Source organism: Ranitomeya variabilis, chromosome 1 (genome assembly GCF_051348905.1).
Source record: "Ranitomeya variabilis isolate aRanVar5 chromosome 1, aRanVar5.hap1, whole genome shotgun sequence".
Lineage (NCBI taxonomy): Eukaryota > Metazoa > Chordata > Amphibia > Anura > Dendrobatidae > Ranitomeya > Ranitomeya variabilis.
Genome location: NC_135232.1, coordinates 934,170,770 through 934,184,721, shown reverse-complemented (window position 1 = coordinate 934,184,721; position 13,952 = coordinate 934,170,770).

Sequence of the window (13,952 nt, the reverse complement as noted above, 5' to 3'; positions counted from 1 at the left end):
ATAGACGCTTACCCATCATCAGTCCAGACCAGGAGCAGTCTGTCACTCCCATCTGCCTCTCCTGCTCTCACTGTTATTAGTGGCAGCAGTAGTCACCTGATATGAGCTGTTGTCCCATCAGCTGACACCAGTGACTGGAGGTAAACTTTATACCTCTGGTCACGGCTGAGCGCTCATGCTGTCTTTTCACAGCGTGGGAACCGTGACTCTCTGACTGATGGGGATGATTTCATCGCTGATCAGAAGCGCTATGCCGGTTTTTCCCACACTGTCACACAGCTTGGGAAACACTGGCTTTTGTGCTGTGTATGTTCATCTATATTTAGTGATTAAATTGACGATTAAATTGGCGATTATTGCAAATTCGGCGAATGTGAGCAGAACCGAATATTGAAATAGTCCCTCACCTCTATTCTTTACAATTTGCAGTTTGTCAAAGTGATTTCTTTGTGAAATAAAAAACAAAAAACTAATTTTTGTTATTTTCCTAATGTATTTTTTAATTTTGGAAAGTTCTCATTGCACGGGGAAAATAACTGCTAAATTATGATATTTGAGAGTAAAGAAACGTTTGAAGTTTAAATTATGTGGAAGGCCTAGGAGCAAAGAGTAGGAGTTTAATATTGTTTTAACCCATTTCAGGAAGATTTAATTTGCATTATATTTATTTGATGCAACTTTAATCTCCCCCCTGAATTGAGAAAATCTACTGGAATTGAATCTCAAATAATTCGCTCAACTCTAATACATACACATTAGACATTCTATGCTGTATGTGGAACAAAAAGTACTTTTTTCTAATATAATATAATTGTACTAATTGCAGTAAATGGCTGAGTGTAGTATCTTTAGCTTTTCTACATATTAGTAGTAAAAAAAAGATAAAAGAAAAACCACAATATTTGGAAGCCTAGTGTAGAGCAGGTATGGTAATGCAATGGTAGAATAGTATTTTACAAAATTTAGTTTTCTGTTGTAACTTCATAAGCACTGTATTCTTCGTGTGAATCCTTGCCAATTATGTTAGGAGGTGGGGTAGCATAAGTTGCTAATCACACTTCAACCCAGCAGAAATGTTTGAGCACTGACAGCAAACACTATCGTTTCCACAAATATGTTTATATGACTTTGCAAATTCTCTGTGGATATTGATTGTTGGAGATTCTTTCAATTAAAGAAAAAAAGAAACATACAGTATATCAAATTAACTATGGATTCCACCATCTGTGAACTATTCTCATTTTCCCAATAGATAAAAAATGTGAGGTTTTACAACAATATGGACTGTTAAGTATTGATTGACACATTTTAATTTTTCTTTTTACAATAAACTGGTATCTTTGAAACGGCAAAAGCAAATTCATAATGTTGATATAATTAAGACATAAAAAGTTAGAATGTATATACTGTATATCAATACAGTATGTATGAAGCAGAACATCTGTGTGTGGTCGTGTTACAGTTCCACTCCTCAATGTGTCTGGAATGCAGTTACTGTCAATCCAGCCGTGCAATCTGGTACAGGGGAATGCTGAAGCTGTCTGTACTTTGATTGACAGCTCAGTCATCCAGACTGGTGCAAGGGTGTCCTAAACTGTCAGTGTGTGGATTGACAGCTTGTTCGTTCAATCCGAGACTTGCTGTGTCTAAGTGTTCATTATCTCACATGATCGACAGATTGCTTAAACAAGCTGTTTCTCCCAGACCTCTGCCAGAAGCTACTGTGTGGTTTGTCCCTCTGTGTCTTGCTTTCTGTTATAGATCTTTCATTGTCTGACCTTAAACCTAGTTCTGACCATCCATTTGTTTAACGCCTTCTGCTCTTATCCGCTATCCTTCTGGTATTCTGACCTTGGAAATTTACCTGACTACGCCTTTGTCTCTTCCTTCTATTTATGATGTACTCTCTTGGCTTCTGACCTTAGACTCCTTGAATACTCTGACTCACAGCTTGGCCATGAGAAGTGACTCAGCATCACGTTACGTCTGGCCAATACATTTACTTTTTTGCCAGTATGGAGCCTGTTAGCACACTTTGTGTCCAGGTGGCAAATTTCTCGCAGATGAATCATGAACTTGTTAAGGAAAGCCATAGTCTGGAGTAATCACAATATCAGTTGCAGGGTCAGATAGTTAATTTGGTTAATATCCCCTATATCACTCCACTGCCGGTAGTGGCTCTGACACCAGTTGGTCTCTCCCGAGCCTGTAATGGCCATCCCTGATAAATTTTCGGGATAGAAAGACCAGTTTAGGATCTTTAGGGAGATCTGTATGTTATTTTGTTTGCAATTCAAACCCAGTTATAAGGGGAGGAGTTACAGTGGGTTAGAATAATCATGTCCCTACTGCTAGGGGGTCCTCAGACCTGGGCATTTTCTTTGTCCCACAAGCCCCAAAGTGGTTTTCAGTTTATGCCTTTTTTGACAGTTTAGGTTTGATATATGATTAATCCGATAGGATCCAGATCGCAGAAGCTAAGATCATGAACCTGGCACAGGGGATTTCACAGCTGAGGAAAACTGCACTGAATTCTGGCAGTGGTCCAATGAAGTTCTGTGGAGCAATGCTGCTCTCAGGTGACAGTTCCACAAAGACCTTTCTGAAACCCTTAAAGATGCTCAGGTCCTAAGGGTACTGTCACACAGTGCAATTTTGATTGCTAGGACGGCACGATTCGTGACGTTCTAGCGATATCGTTACGATCTCGCAGTGTCTGACACGCTACTGCGATCAGGGACCCTGCTGAGAATCGTACGTCGTAGCAGATCGTTTGGAACTTTCTTTCGTCGCTGGATCTCCCGCTGTCATCGCTGGATCGTTGTGTGTGACAGCGATCCAGCGATGCGTTCGCTGGTAACCAGGGTAAACATCGGGTTACTAAGCGCAGGGCCGCGCTTAGTAACCCAATGTTTACCCTGGTTACCAGCGTAAAAGTAAAAAAAAAAAAAACGTACATGCTCACCATCTGATGTCCGTCAGGTCCCTTGCCGTCCGCTTCCCGCTCTGACTGTCTGCCGGCCGGAAAGTGAGAGCAGATCACAGCGGTGACGTCGCCGCTGCGCTCTGCTCTCACTGTACGGCCGGATCTCAGTCAGAGCAGGAAGCAGACGGCAAGGGACCTGACGGACATCAGATGGTGAGCATGTACGTTTTTTTTTTTTTTACTTTTACGCTGGTAACCAGGGTAAACAACGGGTTACTAAGCGCGGCCCTGCGCTTAGTAACCCGATGTTTACCCTGGTTACCCGGGGACTTCGGCATCGCTCCAGCGCCGTGATTGCAACGTGTGACCACAGTCTACGACGCTGGAGCGATAATCATACGATCGCTGCGACGTCACGAATCGTGCCGTCGTAGCGATTAAAATGGTACTGTGTGACAGTACCCTTAATGATGCCCCTTGTTCTCTGGTGGCGGCATGACCCAAGGCCATGCAAATGGACTGCAGAATCCCTGAGAGATGTGAACAGCAGGCTGCTCGTTACACTTCTCCAGAACAGGTCCATTTACCGGAGGTGAAGCTATTGGAGGCTCGAGTTGCCAGTCTTCATGTTGTGGAGAAAAGACATAGACAAGATCTTGGACTTTGTCTGTACAGTGATCTTTTTGGACATTTTCTTAAGAATTGCCCAACTCGTCCTTGGGCCAGCAAACCATTGGGAGAATGTCTGAGTCTGAGTGACGGCCAAGGTGGTCAACCAGACTCCCTGGTACCTTTTTCTTCCTGTGATAAAATACTGATAAATATGGTGTTATCTTTTGGGAACTATGTGTTATCAACACTGACGTTCATTGACTGTGGGTCTGCTGCTAACTTTATTGATTTGGGACTGGTTCTGAAGTCAGAGTTAGTGACTCCCTGGTACCTTTTCCTTCCTGTAATAAAATACTGATAAATATGGTGTTATCCTTTGAGAACCATGTGTTATCAACACTGGCGTTCATTAACTGTGAGTCTGCTGCTAACTTTATTGATTCGGGACTGTTTCTGAAGTTAGAGTTAGTGACAGTTTAGAACTACCCATTCAAATCTTCGCTGACAAGACACTTTTAGCCCGGATTTGGTCAAGAGGGTAATCGTGGATGTCAGTCTCCTGGTGGAGGCACTCCAGTCTGAATCCATCTCCTGTTTTGTGTTTGATTATTTACCTGCTGGGTTGGTACTGGGGCTTCCATGGTTGCAGATTCACAATCCTGTTATTGATTGTTGTCAGAAGTAGATTGCTAAATGGAGCCCCGATTGTTGAAATAAATGTCTAAAAACTGTACAAATATGCTTTGCTAGTATGAACGGTCTTCCCGGGTACCTGAAGGACTTCGGAGATGTGATCTCTGAAAAAGAGGAGGAGACACTATCGCCCCATTGTCCTTATGATTGTGCCATTGATCTTATTCCTAGTGCCAAATTGCCTAACGCTCACCTTTACAATTTGTTGGAGCCTGATTGGACAGCCATGAAAGAACATGTTAACAAAAGTTTACAGAAGGGTTATATCTGTCCTTCCCCCTTCTCTGTAGCTGCTGGATTTTTTTTGTTAAAAAGAAAGATGGAGGTCTCCATCCTTGCCTCGATTTCTGAGAAATAAACCAAATTATGGTTAAAAATACTTACCCACTTCCACATATCCTCGACCTATATAATCAGCTTTTGGGGGCCAGGGTGTTTGCTAAACTTGATCTTAGAGAGGCTTATAATTTGATATGCATCCGAAAGGGTGATGAGCGGAAAATGGCATTTTCAATGTCTGATGGTCCTTTTCAAAACCTTGTCATGCCATCTGTATTATCCAATGCACCAGCTGTGCTTCAAAAATTTATGACTGACACTTTTTACAATTGCATTGGTAGATATGTTGTAATTTACCTGGATGATATTCTAATTTTCTCACCAGAAACATGTTTGTGTTGTGTCACACAGATCGAGGGAGAACTCTTTGATTGCTTAATTAAAGAAATTAGTTTTTTTCTGGTGAGGAAATTTCATTTTTGGGGTTTACTTTGAAAGCAGAAGGGTTAAAGATGGACCCAAGGAAGGTGAGGGCTATAATTGATGGGCAGCATTTTCTGGGTTTGATGAACTATTATTAGAAATATATTAAGGACTCTGACTAACTAGCGTCCATGTGCTTATTTTTCTAAAACATTTTCATTGGCGGAAAGAAATTCTGATGTTGGGATTTGGGAGTTACTTGCTGTCAAATTGACCTTTGACGACTGAAGGCATTTTTTGGAGGGGGCGTTTCATTCAGTTGAAGTTGTCACTGATCACAAGAAACTAGCTTGTTTTGAATCAACTAAAAGATTAAAGGGAACCTGACGCCCCCAAAATCAAAGATGAGCTAAGCCCACCGGCATCAGAGGCTTATCTACAGCATTCTGTAATGCATTATCTAATACTCTCAATTCAGCTTCTCCTTCAGAACCTCCATTTTTCTTTGCTCCTCAGGGTATCGTAGATTCTATGGTAACCTCGTAATTGGGAGAGGAGATTCATAAAGTCCAGTCATTGGCTCCTTCCACTATTCCAGGTTCCAAATTATTTGTGCCTGTGTACCTAAGAATTAATAATTAATTAACAGCAAAGTCAGCCCTTTAAATCCTAGTAAAACTTAGCATTTATTAATACACCTAAAAATAAAAACATAATTCAAAATTGTATACATAAAGTGCTCATGATTAACAGTGCACTAGATAAAAAATGGCACAATCTCACCCAAATTGTTAGCTGGCCCTCAGATACTGCTCCATATACCAAGAGACCAGATGATGGGGAGAAAGGACATCAAGACCAAATAAACGACATAGGGGGGGGAGTGGGGAACACGGGGGCCTCTTTTACCCTGTCGTGCCCTCTGCAATCAGCTCCCGCCCTTACAAGGGCAGTACCCAAGTGTGAGCCTATTTTTCAGTGCCCCTGGTCAGATATAGCCTCCCTGAACAAAAGTGTGTATCTTCCCTACGCGTTTCCCCACCCGTTTGGGGGGTTCATCAGGGGAAGTTTAACCGGGCTAAAGAAAACCGAACGAAGTCACCTGCAGTGGCATTAATTTAGTAATTGCAGTGGTGTATTAATAAATGCTAAGTTTTACTAGGATTTAAAGGGCTGACTTTGCTGTTAATTGTTTGATATTTAGTCAGAGACATTCAGAGTAGATCTTCTGGGTGATTACATTGCTTATCCTGTGTACCTAAGATTGCAGCTGTTACAGGAATTTAATAATTCCATCTTGAGTGGGCTTACTGCTACACGGAAAGCCATTGTTAGACTTTGTTGGTGGCCGTCCATGCATAATGATAGTAATGATTTTGTATCTGTTTGGGAAGCCTGCACACATGCTAAAGTCAGTCGTAGCCATCCGGCTGGGAAAATGGCTCCATTGCCAATTCCAGAAAGACCATGGATTCATTTGTGGACGGTAGTTTATTGATTCAGCAAACAAGTTTATTTTGCTCCTTTGTCAGGATTATCTAATGAAGAGACACACTTGAGGTAATTTATTTCTCATATTGTAAGGTTACTTGAGATCCCTCCTAACAGTGTGTCTGATAGGGGAGTACAATTTGTCTCTAAACTCTGGAGATCATTTTGTAGAAAACTCGGGATTGACTTGTCATTTTCATCTGCTTACTACCATGAAACTAATGGTCAGACTGAGAGGACAAAGCAATCTTTGGAACAAATTTTAAGGTGCTTTGTGGCAGCTCAGCAGGAGGATGGCTCTTTGTTTTTACCTCTTGATGAGTTTGCTTTTAATAGTCTAGTAAGTTAGTAAATTATTATTTTAGGATTAGTTCTGAATTTACTGGGGTGGACGTTGACGTACAGAGACTTAGAGATGTCTGGATTGAGGTTTAAAAGAATATTGGGACTGCTCAAATTCACCAAAACTGGAAAGCCGATCAAAGATATTCAGTGGGTCGTTTTTATAAGGTTGGGGATAAGGTTTGGTTGTCATGTAGGAATATTAAACTTGAAGTGCTGTCAGCAAAGTTGGGTCCAAGTTTATTGGTCCATATGAGATCCTTGAGTTGGTCAATCCTGTGGCAGTTAGATTAAAGCTTCCTCCATCCCTTTGAATCCCTAATGTGCACCATAAATTCCTAGTAAATTATTTTTGTCTCTTTGGCTCTCCCACATCTCTGCCTCCTCTGGTTTCCATCAACAGTGGCTTGGAGTATGAGGTTCAGAGGGTTCTAGATTCTCAGGGGTCCATAATTCCCTCCTATACCTTATCCACTGGAGAGGATACTGACCAGAGGAGAGATCCTGGGTCCCAGCTCGAGATTTAAGGGCCGATCAGTTAGTCAGGGCCTTTCATCTAAAATGTCTTGGGAAGCCTGGTGGGCTAGTGGTCCATCTAGAAGAGGGGGTACTCTCATGATCCCACCATTTAGTGTGTCTGGACTGCAGGTACTGACAGCTCAGACGTCCAAACTGGTACAGGATGATGAAGCTGTCAGTACTTTGACAGCTCAGTCATCCAGACTGGTGCAGGAGCGTACTTAACTGTCAGTGTGTTGACTGACAGTACGGCCATCCAATCTGAGACTGGGAGGCGCTGGCTGTGCCCAGGTGTTCATTATCTCATGTGATTACCAAGCTGCTTAACTGAGCTGTTTCTCCCTGACTTCTGTGCCTTGTGTTCTGTTACAGATCCTTTGCTGCCTGACCTTGAACTTCTTTCTGACCATCCATCTTTTTAAGCTCTTCTACTCTGTCCTCTTTCTTCCTGGTACTCTTACCTTTGAACTCTACCTGTCAACGCCTTTGTCTCTTCCTTCTTTTTATAACATATCCTCCTGGCTTCTGACCTTGGATTCCTTGACTACTCTGACTCACTGCTTGGCCGTGAGAAGGGAATCAGCTTCCTGTTGACTACAAAACCACATTGTTCTCCTAATTTGAGGGAAATTTTGTACAGCTTATCTTTAATACCAGACTAAAAATACTGCAAACACTGAAACTCATAATCTTCACTCCTTCGCAAGTTGTGGGCCCCGCATTTAAGCTCTGTAGAAAGTAAGAGAGAAAATGGATTTTTGTGTATTAAATGCAAAACCACAGTTTTTGCCCAAAGGGTCAAAAAGAAGTAAGGCAACAGCACCCAAAGAGTTGCTCTTAAAGGAGCAGCAACCATATAGTAACTAAGGTGGGTCAACCTGATAAGTTGCTCGAAAGTCTGTAATCATAGCAACTGCTGCTACAGAAGTAACTGAGGCATTATTTATGAGAATTGGCTCACAGTAAGATCACTCTGGTTGCCTATAGCAATCAGAGTGCAGCTTTCAACAGTTACGCTACTGAGGTAAAGTTAAAGCTGAGCTCTGATTGGTTGCTATGGACAACCAATTACCAGGCAGTCACATATTTTCTGCTTCATGTATACAGATCTCTTATCAGTATGATGTTGTTACTAGAGATGAGTGAAATTGATCAAGTTAGGGCTTATTTGGCAAGCTGTAGCGCTTCCCGAATAAGCTGCAGAGGGAACCTGGCTTTCTGGATCGTGCCGGCTGATCAGCTGTTTGGTTCTACAGCTGCATGTGTCGCGGCTGTGTGACATTCACGACACAAGCATGGAGAGCCCAACAAACAGGCCCAATAAGCCCTGACCCGATCAAATTCACTCATCTCTAGTTATTACTAAGGGTCATAAAACTAAGGACTGTTTATTTAAAATGCTTCTCCTAAAATGACACTCTATTGGACAAGTTCATCTAAAAGGTAAGAAAGCAAAACTGTCTCAAACTGCTGAGACAAGTGAACAACACATGTTCTGGCTTGAAAGAAAACAGGCGAGACAGGCTGAATCAAAGGCAGCTGAAACATCTGACCAGCGAGAATGGTATCTTCAGGAAAGCGAGTGAGACAGGCTGAATCAAGGGATGCAGAAACATCTGAACAAAAAGATGAACATCATCAAAATGACCGCTTGTGACACGGGGAGTGGGGAGAAGGGTTGTATTATGGTGTCCAACTCTTAATTTTTTTATGTGTTTTGTGAAAGGAGAGAACATTTTCATATGTGATAAAATAATTAAAAAGTAGTTGTTATTCGCCTCAGTGTTATGACAAATTTGTAAAAATAAAGAACTGTTTAAGCTAAATTAGCAAAAAAGAAGATTTAAGAAAACAAAGTTTAAACACTGAAAATGTCAACTTCAGGGTGAAAGTGAAAGATTAACCCCTTCACCCCCTGAGCTTTTTCCGTTTTTTCGTTTTCGTTTTTCACTCCCCTCCTTCCCAGAGCCATAACTTTTTTATTTTTTTCATCAATATAGCCATGTGAGGGCTTATTTTTTTGCGGGACGAGATGTACTTTTGAACGATACCATTGGTTTTACCATGTCATGTAACAGAAAACGGAAAACAAATTCCAAGTGTAATGAAATTGCAAAAATAGTGCAATCTCACACTTGTTTTTTGTTTGGCTTTTTTGCTAGGTTCACCAAATGCTAAAACTAACCTGCCATTATGATTCTACAGTTCATTACGAGTTCATAGACACCTAACACGTCTAGGTTATTTTTTATCTAAGTGGTGAAAAAAAAATCCACAATTTGCTAAAAAAAAAAAAATGTGCGATTTTCCGATACCCGTAGCGTCTCCAATTTCCGTGATCTGGGGTCAGGTGAGGGCTTATTTTTGGTGTGCCAAGCTGGCATTTTTAATGATACCAATTTGGTGTAGATACATTCTTTTGATCGCCCGTTATTGCATTTTAATGCAATGTCGCGGCGAACAAAAAAACGTAATTTTGGCATTTTGATTTTTTTTCTCGCTACACCATTTAGCGTTCAGGTTAATCCTTTCTTTTTATTGATAGATCGGGCGATTCTGAACGCGGCGATACCAAATATGTGTATGTTTACTTTTTTTTAATTGTTTTATTTTGATTGGGGCGAAAGGGGGGTGATTTGAACTTCTATATATTTTTTATTTTTTTATATTTTTAAACACTTTTTTTTTTAATGTTGGCATGCTTCAATAGCCTCCATAGGAGGCTAGAAGCATGCACAACTCGATCGGCTCTGCTACATAGAGGTGAAGTACAGATCACCCCTATGTAGCAGAAATCCAGGTGTACTTTGAACGCCGACCACAGGGTGGCGCTCAAAGCAATCGGCCATCAACAACCATAGAGGTCTCAAGGAGACCTCTGGTTGTTATGGCAATGCACCGCTGACCCCCTGATCATGTGACGGGGGTCAGCGGTGCGAGCACTTCCGGCCGCACGGCCGGGAGCGCTAGTTAAATGCTGCTGTCAGCGCTTGACGGCAGCATTTAACTAGTTATTGGGCGCGGGCGGATCACGATTCCTCTCGCGCTCATTGCGCGCACATGTCAGCTGTACAAAACAGCTGACATGTCGGGCCTTTGAGGTGGGCTCACCGCCAGAGCCCACCTCAAAGAAGGGGATCTGCCAGCTGACGTACTATTCCATCAGCTGGCAGAAAGGGGTTAAACTCAGCCAGTGAAACTAGCAATTCAACATATAATTGTCTGCAAGCGAAGTCGTGGGCATCTTCATATAGTAACATAGTCATTAAGGTTGAAGGAAGACTTTAAGTCCATCTAGTTCAACCCATAACCTAACCTAACATGCCCTAACATGTTGATCCAGAGGAAGGCAAAAAAAAACCATGTAGCAAAGAGTAAGCTCCTCATTGGAGAAAAAAATTCCATACCAACTCCACATACGGCAATCACACTAGTTCCCTGGATCAACGCCCTATCAAGGAATCTAGTATATATAACCTGTAACATTATACTTTTCAAGAAAGGTATCCAGTCCACTCTTAAATTTTAGTAATGAATCACTCATTACAACATCATATGGCAGAGAGTTCCATAGTCTCACTGCTCTTACAGTAAAGAATCCGCGTCTGTTATTATGTTTAAACCTTCTTTCCTCCAGACGTAGAGGATGCCACCTTGTCCCTGTCTCTGGTTTATGATTAAAAAGATCATCAGAAAGGTCTTTGTACTGTCCCCTCATATATTTATACATTAAAATAAGATAACCCCTTAGCCTTCGTTTTTCCAAACAAAATAGCCCAAGTGTAATAACCGGTCTTGGTATTGCAGACCCCCCAGTCCTCTAATAACCTTGGTTGCTCTTCTCTGCACCCGCTCTAGTTCAGCTATGTCTTTCTTATACACCGGAGACCAGAACTGTACACAGTATTCTAAGTGTGATCGAACTAGTGACTTGTATAGAGGTAAAATTATGTTCTCCTCATGAGCATCTATGCCTCTTTAATGCACCCCATTATTTTATTTGCCTTTGTAGCAGCTGCCTGACACTGGCCACTAAATGTTAATTTGTCATCCACCCATACTCCCAGGTCTTTTTCATTGACAGTTTTGCCCAGAGTTTTAGAATTAAGCACATAGTTATACATCTAATAACTTCACCACGACCTTACATTTATCCCCATTAAAGCTCATTTGCCATTTATCAGCCCAAGCTTCTAGTTTACATAAATTATATTGTAATATAAAATTGTCTTCCTCTGTATTGATTACCCTACAGAGTTTAGTGTCATCTGCAAATATTGAAATTCTGCTCTGTATGCCCCCTACAAGGTCATTAATAAATATGTTAAAAAGAAGAGGGCCCAATACTGACCCCTGTGGCACCCCAATGCTAACCGCAACCCAGTCCGAGTGTGCTCCATTAATAACCACCCTTTGTTTCCTATCCCTCAGCCAGCTCTTAACCCACTTACACATATTTTCCCTGTGGGCATGATAACATGATTTGCAAGAGCAGGTGCCATTGCAAATCTCGCGCATTTGCGCAGCTCTATTCATCAAACCAAGAAAAAGATGACATAAGGTGAAAATATAAAAAACAATACTTTATTAATTAATACATTATAGACCATTAGTAATTGAAGGCAATAAAACGAACAAGAACAAGCTGAGTGTCACAAAAACAATGGCTGGAGAAGGGTTAGGGAAAGGTCCCAGTAATAATCCAACAATAAGAGGAATAGAATCCTCATGTAATTATCACTGCAAATGGCGGGATACCCACTTCCATACAATCGGAAGTAAGTGGTTACAAAATTAGTAACATGCGGGATAATCCCCACCCATAATAAATATAAGCGGCCAGCAGATGTAAACCGAAAATGGTTATGCTGACGAAAAATATACCGCCGTTGATACCACCTGCATAATGATAATAATGTGCGCATAAAACGTCAATAAATAATCATGAGGCTTACCCACCGCAATGTAGGGACCTTCACCGAACCTGCCTCCGCCCCTCTATAAGCTCTATTCAGCATCATCATTGTGCCTCTGAAACCGCGTGTACACTTCAAATGCACATGAGTGAAAGTGAATAATATTATACAGTGTTCATTAAACAGGGAACTTAGTAATACATATGTGAATGCTGCTGGGTTGGAGGGCATGAGGGACTTAACAGGTTACCTTTAACGTAACCCCTTTGCGACATGCAGAGTACTAGTAATCCACCCATCGATGACCCCGTCATGTGATCGTGGGTCACAGGTGGGTTGTCATGATAGCCAGAGGTCTCCTGGAGTGCTGCCCAGTGATCACCGCTCATAGCAAGTGAGGTATTCTGCTACATAGAGATGATCTGATTATTGCCTCTATGTAGCAGAGCTGATCGGGTTAGGGCAGCTTCTAGTCCCCCATGGAGATTATTGAAGCTTGCCAACAGTTTATAAATACGTTCTTACTAACATAAAAATATATATATATATATATATAAAAGTTCAAATCAATGCCCTTTTGCCCCTTTCAAAATAAAACAATAAAAAAAACAAACATACACATATTTGGTATTGCCGCATTCAGAATCACCTGATCTATCAATAAAAAATTGATTAACCTAATCGCTAAATGGCGTAGCGAGAAAAATAAAGTCAAAACACCAAAATTACTTTTTTTTGGTTGCCACTACAATGCAATAATGGGCGATAAATAGATTGTATCTGCACCAGAAAAGTATCAATAAAAATGTCAGCTCAACACATAAAAACTAAGCACTCACCCAACCCGAGATCACGAAAAATGTACGCTACGGGTCTCGGAAAATGGTGCATTTTATTAATTAACAAACTTGGATTTTTTTCACCACTTAAATAACAAATAACCTAGACATGTTTGTTGTCTTTAAACTCGTAATGACCTGGAGAATCATAATGGCAGGTCTATTTTAGCATTTGGTCAACATGGTAAAAAATATCCAAAAAAGTTGTGGAATTGCACTTTTTTGCAATTTCACCACACTTGGATTTTTTTCCCATTTTTTAGTACAAAATATAGTAAAACCAATGTAGTCTTTCAAAAGAATAACTTGTCCTGCAAAAAACAAGCCCTCACATGGCTATATTGACGGAAAAATAAAAAAGTTATGGCTCTGAGAAGAAGTAGAGCGAAAAACAGACGCAAAAAGTAAAATGGGCTGCGGTGCAAAGGAGTTAAGAATAATGATCGCTTTGAGTGGCCCACTTTGAGTCAGGACGACTACCCCCTGCCGTACAGCTTATAGCTGTGCTACTGGACAATATGCTATGTCAGAGCTTAGTTCTAATATAGGAATCTTTGAACAATTCAAACACAAATATATCAAATGTGTTTAGGGAGAAATGGAAATACATTTCTCAGTATTTTGAGGCAGAAAATATTTCTTTGTTACTCCAAATACGCTTTCAATAGCAGTTTTCTTTATCTTAAAACCATGTTGAACAGCTTTAGCATCTAAATAGTAAATTGGTTTATGCTTGGATGTACTCTGCTGGATTGCATCAATACCAACATCTTTCACAATGGTTGTTTTCTGGTAAAGCAGAAGGTTAAAACATGCTGCATGCTGAGGTGATCAGTGATAAAGTACAGTACAGTATAAGGGTACCGTCTCACATAACGATTTACCAACGATCACGACCAGCGATACGACCTG